Below are 12,287 nucleotides of genomic sequence, written 5' to 3'. Positions count from 1 at the left end.
GAAGAGAAAAGGTGTTGTAAATGTAAACCCTCGTGTTTTTTCGCCCTAATGCATCTCGCTGCTGTTAACCAAATCCAATGACGTGGCTGCCGGGAGTCTATGGACGCAGTGTGTATGACTCAGGAGCGCGCTTGCAAGGTAACCCCCTCGGGAGAGAGCTACCCAGAGGGCGTTATCTAAATGCGGTGAGGAGCTGCGAGAGCTGCTGTGGAACTCCAGAAGAGGAGGATCGGGGCCACTCTGTGCAAAGCAAACTGCACAGTGAAGGTAAGTATGACATGTTTGAAATAAAATAAAAAATAAAAAACGCCTCAAAGCTTTAATATCACTTTAAAATTATGCAAAGTCACGAGGAACCTGGGTTCCTAAAACGTAAAACATGTCAATGTTACTCAATGGGAAACTTGAGCCTGGGACAACACAACCAACTTGATGAAATTACCTTCCCGTATACATGAGAGCCCCTCAGCACTGTAGAGTTGCCCCATCACACCAGAGTGGGGGGATTGTGGTCGATATTGTTTCTTCAGGGCCGATACCGATTGTTCGGCTGCCTTTTAGGCCGATAGCTGATATCAGGCACATATATTCATTTTTACACAGTCCCTTTAACCCCTTGCCTACTGTGCACATACACCCCCTTCCTGCCCAGCCGAGATTTTAGCTTCCGGCACTGCGTCGCTTTAACTGACAATTGCGCGGTCGTGCGACGTGGCTCCCAAACAAAATTGACGTCCTTTTTTCCCCACAAATAGAGCTTTCTTTTGGTGGTATTTGATCGCCTGTGCGGTTTTTATTTTTTGGGCTATAAACCAAAAAAAGAGCGACAATTTTGAAAAAAAAAAAAAAAAAAAACACAATATTTTTTACTTTTTGCTATAATAAATATCCCATTTTTTTTTAAATATATTTTTTTCTCAGTTTAGGCCGATGCGTTTTTTTTACCAAAAATATGTAGAAGAATACGTAATAGCCTGGTTTGCGCAAAAGTTATATTGCCTACAAAATAGGGGATAATGATTTATTTATTTTTTACTAGGAATGTCGACGATCTGCGTTTTTCTTCGGAACTGCGACATTATAGCGGACACATCGGACACTTGACACATTTTTGGGACCATTTACATTTATACAGTGAACAGTGCTATAAATATGCATTAATTACTGTATAAATGTGACTGGCAGGGAAGGGGTTAACCACTAGGGGGCGGGGAAGGGGTTAAATGTGTACCCTGGGTGTGTTCCAACTGTAGGGGGAGGGGGTGACTGGGGGAGGTGACCGATCTGTGTCCCTATGTACAAGGGACACAGATCGGTCACCTCTATCCCTGACAGGACGTGGAGCTCTGTGTTTAAACACAGAGCTCCATGTCCCTGCTCAGTTACTGGGCAATCGTGGGTGCCCGGCGGCCATCGCGGCCACTGGGCACGCGCAGTGTTCCCAGTGACGCGACGGGTGCGTGCCCTAGAGGCTTTAAATGACAGGACGTCATATGACATCCTGTCGGAACAATAGAGCATTCCGCCTGCCGTCATTTGACGGCTGGCGGGTGTTAAGTGGTTAAAAAAAAAAAAGTATCACTTTTATTGCTATCACAAGGAATGTAAACATCGTTGTGGCAGTAAGAGGCAGTGACAGGTACTCTTCATGGAGTAATCTGGGATCTATAAGACCCCAAACCCTTCTCTGCACTTGAAAATTATCAAATCAACATCGGCGTCTTTAAATACTTTCTATTTTTTTTTTTTTTTAAACTGGCGCCTTCAGGATGCCAGTAATCCGGAAGTGATGTCATGACATCCGGGTTACTAGATCCAAGACGATGGCTTTGTTCAGCTCTTCGGCCAGCAGGAAGAAGTGCCGGCTGGTCGCTCAGGCCTCCTGGTGGGACAGCGGTTTAGACATTAATGGCTGTGTGTTGAGTTATTTTGAGGGGACAGAAAATTTACATTGTTATACAAGCTGTACACTCACTACACAACATTGTAGCAAAGTGTCATTTCCTCCGTGTTGTCACATGAAAAGATAGAAGAAAATATTTACAAAAATGTGAGGGGTGTACTCACTGTATATACATGTGATCCTGCACAGGGGAGCAGCCCTGTAGCAGTAAATCTATTACGGGGCAGTCCTGAAGCAGTTAAAGGGGTTGTAAAAGGTAAAAACAATATTCCCCTAAATAGCTTCCTTTACCTCAGTGCAGTCCTCCTTCACTTACCTCATCCTTCCATTTTTCTTTTAAATGTCCTTATTTCTTCTGAGAAATCCTCACTTCCTGTTCTTCTGTCTGTAACTCCACACAGTAATGCAAGGCTTTCTCCCTGGTGTGGGGGGGGGGGGGGGCAAGAGAGTGTCAGGACACTCTCTACTTTGCAGATAGAGAAAAGGAGCTGCGTGTTAGTGGGTGTCCTGACTCTCCTGTAGTCCAAGGGAGGGGGCGAGCACGACACTCCACACCAGGGAGAAAGCCTCGCATTACTGTAAAAGCAAAATGGAAGGATGAGGTAAGTGAAGGAGGACGGCACTAGGGTAAAGGAACCTATTTAAGATTTTTTTTTTTTTACCTTTACAACTTCTTTAAAAGTATGAGTGACCACAATGGAACAATACGGGTCAGGTCTCCTTTAACAAAGGGATTCTATTAGGTAACTGGCGTGTGAGAGCGGAAGTGTAACCTGAAAACTGCTCAGGGAGTGTAAAATTCTACCTAATCCATCGGAGAGAAAATGAATGACTTCATCTTCCGCCTGGGATTTTACCCTCACTAAGGAACAATGAACACTTTCTGTATGCCAGAAAAAAGTTAATTTCACCTTATTTATTTTTTGTATTACACCATGTCCCAACCAGACAAGAGACAATAGAGATATAGAGAAGCCTTGGCCATCTCAGATAACATAGAAGGGACACACAGGACTGGTGGGGGGGGGGGGGGTCAGTATTATGACTGCTTATAAGAAGAAAAAAAAAAATTATATATATATATATATATATATATATATATATATATATATATATATATATATATATATATATATATATATATATATATAGTTTTAAAAAAAGTATAAAAAAAAAAAAAAAAAGAGGACTGATTGGTCATGTAGAGTGTTTATAATCAGTCTGACTGTTAAAGTAGAACTAAAAGGCAAAACTTGTGTGTTTAGTACTGGATAGAGTGGAGAGGAATTAGAATACCTGTCAGTATTTATTGCCGTCTTCCATTATCATTGGAAGCGAGAATGGGGCCGGAGGATAGAAAAGTAGCGGCTGCTAGTACCGCGTATATCAATAACTATCACCCAGAAAAGATTTTTTAAACAGAATTTCTCAAATTTTGGGTTGTCCCCAGAAAAGCAATAGAAGGGAAATCTTCCAATGGGGACACCCATTGTGCTGGTGACCTGGCGGCCCCAAAGAACTCCCTTAATTTGCAGAGATTTCCTCACTTCCTGTTTGGCTATGGGACAGGAAGTGAAGGGAAATCTCCCCAATGGGACACAGATTGTACAAAACAACCGACGGGGGTTATTTTTAAATATATAAAGTTTCTACTTTAGAAAATAAACAAAACCTTTACAACTCCTTTAAATAGGTTCCTTTAACCACTTCCTGACGGCCGTACGACTTTATACAGCCTCAGGGTGGATCTAAGAGTCCATTCACACCTGAGCGACAGGCGCGTTCGGCGGTATTTTGCCGCGATTATGAAACTTTCATTTTTTTTTTTTTTTTTTTTTTTCAAAAGTCTTCCCATTGCTGTCAATGGGAAAACGCCACTGTCGCCTGAAAAAAAGGGTCCGGGACTTTTTTGTGAACCATCTCCATAGACAGCAATGGGAATTCTCCCCTCTAGCGGCAGAAGCGTCGGGCGTTTTGTCGCTCAGGTGTGAATGCAGCCTAAATTTCCGGGAGGCGTCTATATACGGCCAACGGCCTCCAGCCACTGGGGCGTCGGCGACGCTCGCGTGCCCGTCGCATCACCGAGATGCCAATGCGCGTGCCTGGCGGCCGCGATGTCCTCCAGGCACCCGCGATCGGCGGTTACAGAGACAAGGACGTCGGGCCAATTTGTTGTTGGGCAGATTACAAAGCACAAATTGCCGCAAAAACACATTAATGCTTTTCTGCAGCTTCTCCATTGAAATATATTGAACCAAAAAAAATAAATAAAAAAATAGCACCATTTTGCAATAAAAAGTCCTTGCCCTTTCCAAATACGCAGCAGCTGAAAAAAAAATCATGGATGTGAACGTGTCCCCATAGGAAAACATGTAAATGAACTGTAATGTGTTTCTGCAAAAAGCACCAAAACACAGAGGTGTGACCCCAGGCCTGAGATGTTTAGTAACATAATGGGGGTTAAAAAAACAAAAAGAAGTACAAAAAGAGCAAATAATCGCTACTGTAAGGGGTTATTTTTTTTACTGTGGGACAGTGAAATATTTACAGTAGCGATTTGCTTTTTTGTACTGTAAAGGGCAAATTTTATTTTTTTTAACCCCATTATGTTACTGGCCGATTAATCGATTATGAAAATTGTAATGGATTGATTTCATAATCGATTAGTTGTTTCGGCCTTAGCTGACACCTTAAGAGTTCCCTTCACTGGAACTAAGGGGCCAAGCCCAACCCCAGAAAAACAACCCCACACCATAATCCCCCCTCCACCAAATGATTTGGATCAGCGCACAAAGCAAGGTCCATAAAGACATGGATGAGAGAATTTGGGGTGGAGGAACTTGACTGGCCTGTGCAGAGTCCTGACCTCAATCCGATAGAACACCTTTGGGATGAATTAGAGCGGAGATTGCGAGCCAGGCCTTCTCATCCAACATCAGTGCCTGACCTCACAAAACGTGCTTCTGGAAGAATGGTCAAAACATTCCCATAGACACACTCCTAAACCTTGTGGACGGCCTTCCCAGAAGAGTTGAAGCTGTTATCGCTGCAAAGGGCGGAGCCAACTCAATATTGAACCCTACGGACTAAGGCCTCTTTCACACGTGCGGACCGTATGTCCGCATTTTCATCCATCCGTTGCGAATAAAAACGGGACATACATTGGTCCCTATGTGATTGCGGGTGTCAGCGGATGACCATCCGCTGACACCCGTAATCAGCCGCCTCCGCAAAGATCCGATTTTTCGGACGGAAGAAAATCCTATTTTTCTTCCGTCTGGCGGATCGGATCGGGTGAACACGGACATACGGTCCGTGTTCATCCGATCCCCCTAAAGGGGAGAGCGGAGGAAAGACAGGGCGGTCCCTGCACAGTGTGCGGGGACCGCCCTGTCATCCGACGGCTCAGCGGGGATTTTACGGAGGATCCCCTCTGAGCTTGACGGACACACGGAGGCGGGTCATTATTGATCCGCCCCGTGTGAAAGGGCCCTAAGGCTGCATTCACACCTAGGCGTAGGCAATAGCGGCGTTTTCCGGCATTTTTTTCCAGCGTTTTGTCGCGCGTATTCATGCTAATATGCGCGTTTGCATACAGCGTTGTCCGACGTTTTTGTACTTTGACGTTTTTTTTTTAGCCAATAGGAAAAACTATCTTTTCATCACTTGTTGCTATGTTGGTAGATTTTTTTAATTTTCTGCATGGGCGACAAGTTCTATTGACGAAACGCCCGTAGCAAAAATACGCTCAAATACGCGCGATATGCGCGACAAAAAAGGGTCCGGAACTTTTATTGACTACATGCGATGCGCGTCAGGTGCATCGGCGTTCAGATGTGAACCATGCCCATAGCCTTACATGTATTTTGGTCCCTCTGGCGTTTGTGCGCGTCGCGCTACAGGCGACAAAACGCCAAGGTGTGAATGGGCTCTAGACTGGGACGCCATTAAAGTTCATGTGCGTGTAAAGGCAGGCGTCCCAATACTTTTAGCACTATAGTGTACATCAAAAAAGTGCAGGTTTGTTCAACAGCTTGCAATGATTCTATGGTATACAAGGTTAATAATACATCGGTAACTGTGGATCATATTGAAGGTTTAGGATTGCTTGGCTTCCCTGTTGGCACTATTCAAGGTCTTCCAGTCAGAGCTGTGAATACAGCAATACCGACACCGAAGAATTCCTCCGATATGATCGGCGTCTTTCCCAGCCGTACTCATTATGGAAGATTACATGCTGGAATCCATTCACTCAGAACATGTTACTGGCAACACTGACTGACCACACTGAATCACCTTCCTGTATCTGCTCGCTTATCCATGACAGGGTGTCAATACGACCGAGAGCTCATCAGCCTCTAAGCTAGGAATAAGGAGAAGCCAACCTGCGCTCAGGAGGGCGGTGAACGAGACCCCCCCCCCCCCCAAAAAAAAAAAAAAAACACACACTGCACCCTTTTTCTAAGAGATCCCGTTATCTTTATTGTGGAATACCTATGCAATTCACCTGCTATATGATTTCAATCCAGGTCAGGCATCTCCAACACAGAATGAACTTTTATATACATTTCTTTGGCTGCTCCGTGTTTTGGTCAGTCATGATCCTTGCTTTGTTATGATCATACTAGTTAATGTTATCAACTCCCAGAATTCTGCTGCAATTGGTGTCTATATATCTACAGCGGATATAAAAAGTCTACACACCCCTGTTAAAATGTCAGGGTTCTGTGATGTAAAAAAAATTCAATTAAAATAATGAGACAAAGATAAATAAATTTCAGAACTTTTTCCACCTTTAATGTGACCTATAAACTGTACAACTCAATTGAACAGCAAACTGAAATCTTTTAGGTGAAGTAAAAATAAAATATCGTTGCATAAGTGTGCACGCCATTACACTAATACTTTGCTGACAACCGCTTTAAGTATCACTTTACTCTCAAAAGTAGTCAATTCAGTTAAAGATAAGTAAATGGGTATGAACAAAAATCAAGCTGACAGCTTCTCTCTCTCCTCTCTGTTAGTTGCACACAGTTACACTCGGCTTAGTGTGAAACCTGCCAGTGCAACCGTCACTACCAGCGCCACCGCCAATTAGTGCCACCAGCCAGTGCCAACCGTCACTACCAGCGCCACCGCCAATCAGTGCCACTTGCCAGTGCCAACCAGTTCCAGTTGTCAGTGCCACCGCCAATCAGTGCCACCTGCCAGTTCCAAACCAGTGCCAAAAGTGCCGTCTATCAATACCAAACCAGTGCCACCAGCCAGTGTCAATAGTGCAGTCTGTCAATACCAAACCAGTGCCACCTGTCAGTGCCAATAGTGCCATCTGTCAATTCCAAACCAGTGCCAATAGTGCCATCTGTCAATTCCAAACCAGTGCCACCTGCCAGTTCCAAACCATTGCCACCTGTACTGAGCATATCTAGTGTGTGCTAGAGTGACAGGAGAAAGCCGGAAGAAGTGGAGTGGGTGAGGTGTATTTTTTTTTTTTTTTAATCGGCCTAAAAAAAATCAGCCACAAAAATTGGCATCATATATCGGCCATCGCCGCCCCCCCCCAATTTCTAAATATCGGCATCGGCCAGAGAAAAACCCATATCGGTCTACCTCTACTCGCGTCTACTGTTATTTTTCTATTGTTTTAATCACTTTTCAAAAAAACCAACACTGCGCCAGAGGAAGATTGTTCTAGGAATAAAAGCGCACATAAATATTGTGAAACTATGAAAACATCCTTAGTCTCCGTTCAGACTTGTGTAAGCACATTTGCGCGTGCACGTCGCTGGCAGGGCCAACCATTCATATTAATATAAAATGTGGGGAAAGAATGAGGAAGAAATCCTGCAGGAATCATATGACAAAAGCACGGATAAGCAATTTTTAAAGTGTTTCCATTGAAGTCCATGGACCACAGAATAGCACCAAAGAGCCCATGAGGTAGGCCAGGGGTAGGAAACCTCAGCCCTCCAGCTGTTTTGAAACTACAAGTCCCATGAGACATCGCAAGACCCTGACAATCACAGGTATGAATCCTAGAGGCAGAGGCATGATGGGATTTGTAGTTTCACCACAGCTGGAGGGCCGAGGTTGCTTACCCCCGATGTAGGCTCCTAACCATGCGACAAGCTGTGTCCAATCACAGCTGATCACCGTGTAAATAAGAAATGCCAGATATTGGCATTCCTCTCCTCATGACGACAACGCACGAGGAAAGGAGAGCCGATAAGAGGCTTTCCTCAAGGAGAACGTCTGCATTGATAATCGTGGAAATGATTGTCAGTGCAGCCTCATCAGCGCACATCAGTGAAGAAAAAAATAAATAAAATAAAAACGTATTTACAAAATAGAAAAAAAAAAAAAAACGTTTCTTCAAAATTTTCACTTTTTTCGTTTGTTAAGCAAAAAAAAACAAAAACAAAAACAGTAGCGATTAAATAGCACAAAAAGAAAGCTCCATCTGTCTCAAAAATAATAGAGAATATATATATACATATATACATATATATACACACACACACACACACACACACACACACACACACACACACACACACACCCCATTACTCTCAATGGCCAAATCCACACCAGAATGCTGTGTGTCACATGTATAGCCAACTTCCCCTCACTTCTCACGCCTCCTCTATTGTTCTGAGTGACAATACTTCCCTCCCTGCCTCCTCTACGAGGATGTACAGTGATATTAAAAGGCAATGGCTCCTGCTGCTGTCTCAGCCAATGAGGAGGAAGAGTCCCCGGAGAGCTGAGGCTTTTGTACTGGAGAGACTTCAGCCCCGGAAATTTGGCTGCCAAATGACCGGGCCACTATTTGTGATTTGGCACTGCGTCGCTTTAATCAACAATTGCGCGGTCGTGAGACGTGGTTCCCAAACAAAATTGATTTTTTCCCCCCACAAATAGAGCTTTCTTTTGGTGGCATTTGATCACCTCTGCGGTTTTAAAGGGTCACTAAAGGAATTTTTTTTTTTAGCTAAATAACTTCCTTCACCTTACTGCAGTACTGGTTTCATGTCCTTATTGTTCGTTTTTGCTTTGAAGTTGCTGTAATTCTGCTCTGATCTCCACACTTCCTGGTTGTCTGTTACCTTATAACCATAGTACTGGGAGCTATTCACTGTTGGTCTAAGCTGTCATTACTGTGTGTCTAAAATTTAACAGAACCAATCAGATTCATTTTAAAAACAAAACACTGCCCTGGATTTGTTTGTTTTTGTTCTGTGTGTCTCTAGTTCACAGGAACATTAAACCAGTTTAAAAGTGAAACTAACCTGAAGGCACATTATAGGATTGATTATCTATTTGTAATAATTTTTAAAAGAAATCGGTTAACTTGTATGTCTCTATACCAGCCATTCTCAACCAGGGTTCCTCCAGAGGTGGCTAGGGGTTCCTTGAGCAGTTACTGATTTACCTCCTGTTTGATGGTGCCTACATAGTTCTGAGCCAATTCCACTTGGAGGAGCCAGTGGTATGACACCAATGATCTTCATAGTTCTCTGTAAGGGGGCCATTCTTACCACCAATGTAAAAAAATGGCATTCTTCTCACTGACCACCAAAGTAAGGGACATTGTTCCCACTGACCCCCAATGAATGGGTTTTAATCAGGGGTTCCCCGAGACCTGAATATTATTTTAAGGGTTCCCCTGGGGTAAAAAGGTTGAGAAAGGCTGCTCTATACCCTGTAAACAGTCATTTCAGCAAAAAAAAAATTCCTTTAGTGACCCTTTAATTTTTTGCGCTATAATACAAAAATAGAGCGACAATTTTGAAAAAGAAAAGCAATACTTTATTACTTTTTGCTATAAAAAATATCCCCCCCCCCCCCCAAAAAAAATAAAAAAAATAAAAAAAAACTTGATAAACTCTCAAAACTTGTCTTTCTCAGGAAAAAATTTAATTTGTCACTACATTTGCAGCACCCTAGACACAGGACTGGCAAAGCCCTGCATTGTGTTTACTGTAAAATGTCAACCTGAATCCAAAAGAGGCGGCCTTTTCATATTCTTCTCAGGATGTTCTCACCACACGGCCAAAAATAACCAGAGAGGAAGAAAGACAGCCTGCGTGTGCAAACACTTGAGCAGTGTGCAGGAAATAATCACACGAGATTAGGCCCCCGAGAATAAACATTGAAACCAGAGATCTGAACATCCATGGTAAGAGTTTAGATTGGCAAGCTTCGCATTCAGATTCTCCCCCCTCACATTCATTTTACAATGTTCCTAGCACTTGAACTACATCTTCAAGAACATATTCAATGCCAGAAACACAGAATTAAAAATGGAGGATGAAAACCTATTCAAAGTGATGATGTTTGCTCACCTCCTGGTAGAAAAAGGTAAAACCTAAAAGGCTCATTCACACTTCCACACCGTTACCCTGACATTACTAGAGCACATACCGTATATACTCGAGTATAAGCCGACCCGAATATAAGCCGAGGCACCTAATTTTACCACAAAATAACTGGGAAAACTTATTGACTTGTGTATAAGCCTAGGGTGTCCATCTGCATGCCTCACTGTGCCCATGCCTCACTATGCCCATGCCTAGACTGACGTTCAACATGGGAGTCTATGGAAGGGGTCTCCGGCTTTGGGAGAAAAAAAAAAAATCAATGCTCCCCAGCCGTAGATCCCCCAGACAACAAACTTTGCACACTTGTGGAAGAGAAATGGGGTTACATGTTTGCCAAGTTCCGGGTCCAGAGAACCTATGACCGGCCGGTACCCGGTCCCCAATTCACTGGAGAAATTACCGTTTAAACATGGGAGTCTATGGAAGGGGTGCCCGGTGCTCCCCGGCCATAGGTCCCCCAGACAACAAACTTTGCACACGTGTAGAGGAAGAGTTGGGCTACATGTGTGCCAAGTTTGGGGGTCCAGGGGACCTACAGCCGGCCGGCACCGGGTCCCCAAATTCCGGGAGATCAGGCGCAAAAAGGTGACTATAAGTATAAGCCGGGGGGGTTGTCATTTTTAGCACAAAAAAAAAAAAAACTCTGGTTATACTTGAGTATATACGGTTCTACACCCAACCCAGCTACATAGAGCAATGTGGCTTCTACTTGGAGCCAAGTACTAATTTGCATTTTCTGAGGCACTCAAGAGGAAGCTTAAAGCGGAAGGGATTTTTTGGCAGAACCAATACAAAGTCTTCTGCCAAGAAAACCTCCTCTTTCCCGTTGTATTTTTTTATTTTCTATGTACACTGCACATGCACCATTCAGTGTTCATTCCCAGTGTATGCAAGATGCCAGGAATGGGCCAAGTGCCAGGAGTGATGTAACTTATGTAACACGGGAGTTACATCACCAGTAGCTGTCCTGTGGTTGAAGATGATCGCTGCAGGCCTCGGAAAAATGAGCAGTATAAATGGCGGGGGACACAACAGTGACAGATGCTTGGACCCATCAGTGGAAGGGGATTGCTGCACAGAGGTGTTTTTTTTTTTTTCTTTTTACATTCATGCATAGAATGTATGAAGGTAAAAAAAACCTTGAGCCACTTTAAATCGCTTCAATACGGGCTACTTTCACCCCCTTGCTGCCCTAGGCCAAATTTTCAGCACTTTGAATGACATTTGCACAGTCATGCAATGTGGTACCCAAATTACATTTTTAGCATTTTTTGTAACAGAGCTTTCTTTTTGTGGCATTTAATCACCGCTGTTTTTTTTTTTTTTTTTGCTAAAACCAAAAAACGACAATTAAGATTCTATTTTACTTAGATGGATCAAATTTTGGCTGGCTCAGCAAGGACTAGTCGAGATTCAATCCATCTATCTATGGACAGGCCAATTGTACCCAAGTTGATTCATCAACTGACTTGGGTACAACCAGCCTGTTGGATTTTTATTTCCCCCCCCCCCACACACACATACGATTACTGCCAGCAGCTATAGCCATTTGCAGCATTCATTGCGTTCTGCCGGCTGGGAAGCCTCCCCGAGCTCCCCCCCCCAGTAGAATACAATGACACTGCAGAGGGATTCCCCCCCCACCACCATCAATGCCGACTGTGTTGATTGTGGAATCCAGAGTTTTTTCCTTTCACTCAGTGTGGAAGGAAAGCAAATCCAATCATTAATGGTTTGCCATACTCACAGATTTCTCTTGTTGAGCCTGCCAAACAGCATGGATGAAGCATTTCGAACAGCTGCAGCACCTGTGGCTTTCTGAAGAGCGACTATACCCGACTGGATGCAGTCACTGTACAGCCCACAATTTTCCACTAGCAGCAATTGATTTTTAAATGGACTTTTGTCAAGTGGTGCCGACAGTGCTAATCACAGCTCAAACTTCAGCCGATTCCTACTCAACAAATATGAACCATGTGGCTGGGTTCACACTAGAACGATGC

General features: G+C 43.6%; 1 protein-coding gene across 4 annotated transcripts in view; it reads right to left on the bottom strand.

The window, feature by feature from the left end:
• Positions 1–12,287, bottom strand: part of QRICH1 (glutamine rich 1) — a 64,411-nt gene that overhangs the window by 16,589 nt on the left and 35,535 nt on the right. The window lies entirely within an intron of this gene.

The sequence above is a fragment of the Rana temporaria genome, chromosome 7 (genome assembly GCF_905171775.1).
Source record: "Rana temporaria chromosome 7, aRanTem1.1, whole genome shotgun sequence".
In the NCBI taxonomy this organism is placed as follows: domain Eukaryota; kingdom Metazoa; phylum Chordata; class Amphibia; order Anura; family Ranidae; genus Rana; species Rana temporaria.
Note: the sequence above shows the minus strand (reverse complement) of the source record. Positions and strands in the feature narration are given on the sequence as shown.